Below are 6,000 nucleotides of genomic sequence, written 5' to 3'. Positions count from 1 at the left end.
TTACAGTACAAAAACACAAAACAGAACAAGGCACATCAATAAGTACAAAAATGCAGATACTAGTGGCATATTTTGCTGGTTCAGTAACTGACTGTTTCTCATCATGGCATATAAGGAAAAGAGAAGAATAACATAAAGGAGTGACAATTGTGTGCATGCACAGATGGACACAGATTGTACCCCACAAACAGAATGCTCCCGTATTTCATAATATTGATTTTAATAAGGAAAAAGACTAAATGAAATTAAGAGTATAGAAAATATATTAATAAGAATAAAAGCAGTAGACTACAAAGCTGTAATGAAATCGGCCCCTTCCAGAAATTCCAGAAATGAGCCCCAAATCTTAAGTGTTATATTTCCCTTTGATAACACATGTAAGTCACTGTAGGGCAAGGCACTGCAGCAGCCCCTCAACCCAGAATCGCTTGCTTGGTCTGTGAGCACACTTCCATCACAGTGCAATTTTATGTTTAGCTTCAAGAAGACAAAATCTTCCTACTGCTATTGCTAAATGTACAGCTTGCTGGGATAAAGATGGATATAATTATAATAATCGCTTTCCAAAATTCTTGGATGTGGGTGCATTCCCAGAGACAGTGAAACATGCTACCTTTATGGAAAGCTGGATTTGACACAGTATCTGGGGTAGAAGGGTAAATACGATGCAATAATTCTGGAGTGAAGTGTGTTCTCATCAGCCATTTGTACTGGAGGAGTTTAAACCTTGTATTTATTGTTTGTGCTTGGCATTGAAAACATATGTCCTGCCACTCTTCTACAGTGATTTCCTCATCAAGGTCTGAGCAACATGCTAATCTTTTATCCTCTGAAGATTCTTTTCCTGCAGCCATGATGATCTGATAAAACTTTGAACTTTGAACTGTTTTTTCTGAAGAATTCTGACAGGGAAGAATTATAGAGTTCTGTGTCTTTGTTATGAAGCTTCTTATCTGAAGACACTTGAAGAAATGTTCAGAGTCAATGCTAAGCGTTTGCTTGATCTCATTGAAACTTAAAAGATTATCATTCTCATACAGATCTAAAATGTTAGTGATCCATCTGTCTGCCCAGAACTTAAAACCAAGGTCATTAGTGCCTGGCGTGAAGTTTCTATTGTCCCAAATAGGTGAGAATTGGGACAGGGGAGCATTTTCCCCAAGATACTTTACTTGTGTTTCTAACAAAGTGGTTTGCAGTGTGCTTCTTCAAAATGGCTACATTTACAGAATAAAGGTAGAGGTGTAAGGGGATTTTTGAAGTTGTAATTTCCTGCATCCTTATCCACTGCAGTGGTGACTGATGTTCAAACCAATATGAGGCTGCTCTTCGTTGGGCAGCCCAGTAATATCCCTGGAGGAAAGGGAGCTTTAACCCACCTCTGTTATACGGTAAGTGTAACAGGGTCATGCACAGTCTTGAGCACCTACTGCTCCAAATGTAATTACAGAACATTTTTTTCATTGTAACAAAGAGCTTATAAGGGGGAGCAAGTGGGATTGTTTGAAACAGGTACAGGAAGCTTGGAAGAATATTCATCTTCAAGACATTAATAGATTTCCATCTATTAAGAGATTCCACTGCTGACTCGATCACAGGGTTATAGTTAGTTGGTATCATGGATTCTATTGTAGCTGTGATTTTAACTCCAAGATATGGAAAGCTGTCCTTAATATTCCTAAAAGGAGTGCTTAATGTTGGATTCAGTCTCTCAGACATTTTCAGAAAAGAATTGTAGACTTAGATGCATAAACCTTATAAACAGAGAAGCTGCCATATGTTCCAATTACAGTTAATAAAGTAGGGATAGATTGTTTCAAGTCTGTCAGAAATAGAACTACATCATCAGCAAATAGTCCTATTTTATTCTCAGTATTATCAATTTTGATACCAGCTATCTCACTGTTGCTTCTGATCGCAATCGCTAAGGGTTCAATGGCCAGGATGAAAAGAAGAGGAGATAAAGGGCATCCCTGTCTTGTACCTCTGGAAAGAGAGAACTGTTGTGATACCGTATAGTTGGTCATTACTGAAGCTGTTGAGTCATGATATAACATTTTTATCCAATTAAGGAAAGTAACCGCCTATTCCAAAATGGTTAAGCACTTCAGATAGGTATTCATGCTCAACTCTATCGAAGGCCTTTTCCACATCAAGTCCTATCACAGCCATGTCAGGTGTTTCTTTCTTGGCATATATAATATTCATCAGCCTATGGATATTATGCGATCCCTGTCTTTCTTCAATAAAGCCATTTTGCTCCAGAGCAACAGCAGTTGATAAGTGTCTCTCTAACCTCCTGGCTAAAACTTTTGCTATTATTTTCACATGATTGTTAATCAAAGAAAAGGGACGGTAGGATTCACACTTTGTGGAGGGCTGTTCTGGTTTTGATATTAAGGTTATAAGTGCATTCTGTAATGATGGTGGTAGCTCCCTCTTTTCAAGACATTCTTCACACATGTTCAATAAAGGAACCAACATCGTGCCCTTAAAGCTTTGATAGATTTCAATAGGTATACCGTCAGGCCCTGGTGCTTTCCCTCCTGTCATACTGTCTATGGCCTCTGATAGTTCACACGCTACAATTGGGGAGTTGAGCTCATTTTTTGTGCTTTCTGTCAGGACTGGTATTTCTATCTGATCCAGGAAGCTGTGGATCGTATGAGATGTGGCTGGAGTTTCTGATGTATACAATTTAGAATAGAATGTCTGAAAAGTACTGTTAATTTCTTGTGGATTAGTAATTGTTTTCCCTTCCTCTGACTTAATTTCCAAAATTGATCTTTCATTCTGTATTGATTTTAAACGCCAGGCCAGAAGTTTCCCTGGCTTCTCTCCCTGGTCACAGAACGTCTGTTTCACTTTCGTTATGCTATATAGTGCTTTATTTGTTGATAATTCCTTATATTGTGCTCTTAGAATGGCCAATCTCAATGTCTAATCTCTTTTGTAACGTTATGGTTGATTTCTGTCTCGAGTTCTTTAGTATCCTTTTCTAACTCTGTCAGTTTTGTTAGAGATACTGCTCGTATAACTGATCATTTGCCCTCGTGTATAGGCCTTAAATGCCTCCCACCTCGTAGATGCAGATGTTTGGGTAGTGTTCATTTAGAGTAAACATCAATATGGGCTCCAACAAATTTTAAGAACTCATTATCATGTAGCCATCGAGGGCTTAATCGCCATATGGTTGGGCCCTTGGTGGCTGCCTTTACAGTGTAATTGATTAGTAGTAGCGCATGATCTGAAATGACGATTCCTTTGTAGACAGAGTCGTTCACATTGGCTGTCATAGGCTTAGAAATGAGGAAGTAGTCGATGCGGGAGTAAATGTTATGGCTCTCCAGATATCACAGAGATTTAACTCACCCATAAAGTGTTGTATTGTCTTCCTACTCTGCATATGTGAGGTGCCCACACCTGATGACTTGTAGGATTGTAGGATTCAGCGTGCAGTTAAAGTCTCCTGCCATACAAATGTGACCATGTAGCATTGATAAAGTTAAAAACAAGCTATTATAAAACTGTATATCATCGCTGTTAGGACCATATAGACATACTAAATTAATGTCTTGATTTAATAAAGAACCCTGGACGATAACAAATCTGCCTGCAGTATCCTGTATGATATTAATGACCCTCAGTGGAACAGATGAGTGTACAAGTATTGCCACCCCTCTTGCATGAGAGGAGAATGGGGCAGATATGACTTGACCTTGCCACCTTCTTTTTTAAGGGGGTATATTCACTGGAAACTAAGTGGGTTTCTATCTGTGTTTTAGGCTGCTTCAACCTGGACACTACTTGTTTTAATTCCACTATCTTCCTCTTCCTTTATTTTAGTATATATATAGTAATATAGTAATAAACCATAGTAATAAATATAGTAATAAGCCAGGAAATAAGCCTGATCCTCTAGAGGGCAGTATCACAGCCAGTACTATGAGAAGAAAAAAACAAGAAAACCAAAGATAAGTCGGACGTGCTCTGACGGATTTCATATTCATGCGGATGAAAACTGCAATGTTAATATGTGAGCCTGTATGGTTAGTCTTTTGTTAGTAGCCTGCCTGACAGGCCAGCGTCTATGTTAACCTCCAAGCTCGTCATCGATCAGGCAAAGAGCTCACCAGGACTGTCTCCGGGAAATCAGCGTCGGATATCTTATCACTCAGCCAGAGTTCCCTGGTACTTGCTGCGTTTCAGCTGATGACTCTTTCTGCGCGTCGTGGTTGGTGTTCGCCTTCTTCATTTTTCGGATGAGTTCTTCAGCATGGGATGGGGAGGCGAAGTAGTGCCAGCTCTTGTTGTGTAGGATTCGCATTTTTGCCGGGAACATAAATCCATATTTCTCACACATTTGGCGCAGACTTTGTTTCACTCCCTCAAAAAGTTTCCTGTGTCTTTGGACTTCAGTGGAGAGATCCGGGAAAAACACGACACGGCCACCTTCGATTATGATTTCGTCTTTCAGACGCGCTGCTTTCATGACTCCATCTCTATCTCGATATGTCAGGAATTTCAGCAGAATAATCCGTGGCCGAATTCCATCCGACCCCCGCCGATCCTGGGTCAGCTCCGGCCTTTTCCCCAGTCTGTAGGCTTGCTCGATAATCAGCGGCTGTCCTGTTTCTGTGTCAAGTGCACTGGGAAGCCATGTCATCAAGAATGTACGGGCATCTCCATTCTCCGATCCTTCGGCTAATCCAACCAGCCTCAGACTGGAGCGGCGGCGTCGGTTTTCCAGCTCTTCCATCTGAGAGGTGAGTTTCTGGACTTTCCTCTGCGTGGTGTTGGCTAGAGCTGCTGGCGAAGTGATCCGGTCCGCCGCTGTTGGAAAAATCATTCCTCAGGGCTTGTATGGCCATTAACATCTGGCTCTCGTCGCGGTTAGCCTCAGCTTGAGTTAGCATGTCGCCAGGTGCCTGGTCCTCCACGTCCTCCTCCTGTAGGCTTTCAAAATCTGTCTTTTTGTCGTCTTTAGGAGGTCTGTTTCTCTGTCTGTCTGTTTTTTTTTTTTTTTTTTGACATCGTGCTGAATGTATCTTAGCAAATATTTTGGGTCGCAAATAGCTCAATTTGGATACTAAGAGATGGTAGAAATCAAGGACATTGGAACCGAGGGGACGGGGGGACGGGGTCCCGTCCCACATTTGTTCCACCCAAAACGTATACCATGCGGAAGAGAAAAATATTTTATTTTGAAATCTTCAACTCACTTGCTTTTATTATGAAATGGAACACAGCATCTTGTCAGCAGCCACCGGCCCTGGACAGGTCAGAAGTATTAAGATGAAAAGACAGCAGCAGCTCCGTTTAAAGACAGAGTCTACAATCCTGGAGAGCTAGCAAGATTTGAAAGTGGCGCCTCCTCTGAGTTCCACCCCCTCCCCCCCATCCCGTCAGTGCTCCGTCCACAGCAGTGGGACTCAGCAGGGAGAAGGAGACGACTTAGCTGACTCATTAACCATTCTCATGGCTAAAAACAACACAAAGAAGCTAACGTTAGCATTGGGCTAATACGAGCTACAAACAGCCCCTCACATGCCCCACTTGTCTCCACCACTCAAACGCTGCACCGATGTTGACTCGGGTCTGACTTCTTTCTTCATCCAGAGCCTTTTCTGTCGCAGCCTTGACGACGTCTCCAGTAGTCAGGTTCTTCTTGATCTGAGTCCATTTTTGACACAGTTGGAGCAGAGGCGAATACTCACGCACCCATGGCTTCCAGAACAGGTCAGCAAGATATTTCACCTGCTTCCATCTTCTGCATGGATATGAGTCCTGGTTGTTAAATAATCCTGGTGGCAGGATGGGCTGTTTCTTCATCAAAACCAAGTGCTCAATGGCTTCACGCAGTTCACACTCAGCACCAACAAAGTTTTTCCCGTTGTCTGAACGTATGATGCATACATACAAAGCGACGTACTGCATTCAGGCAGGAGTCGGTGTCTAATGTGTGTGCACTGCTCTGATAGTAAGGCAGGTAAACAGTAC

The sequence above is a fragment of the Acanthopagrus latus genome, unplaced genomic scaffold (genome assembly GCF_904848185.1).
Source record: "Acanthopagrus latus isolate v.2019 unplaced genomic scaffold, fAcaLat1.1, whole genome shotgun sequence".
Classification (NCBI taxonomy): Eukaryota; Metazoa; Chordata; class Actinopteri; order Spariformes; family Sparidae; genus Acanthopagrus; species Acanthopagrus latus.
This window is presented reverse-complemented; position numbering follows the sequence as displayed.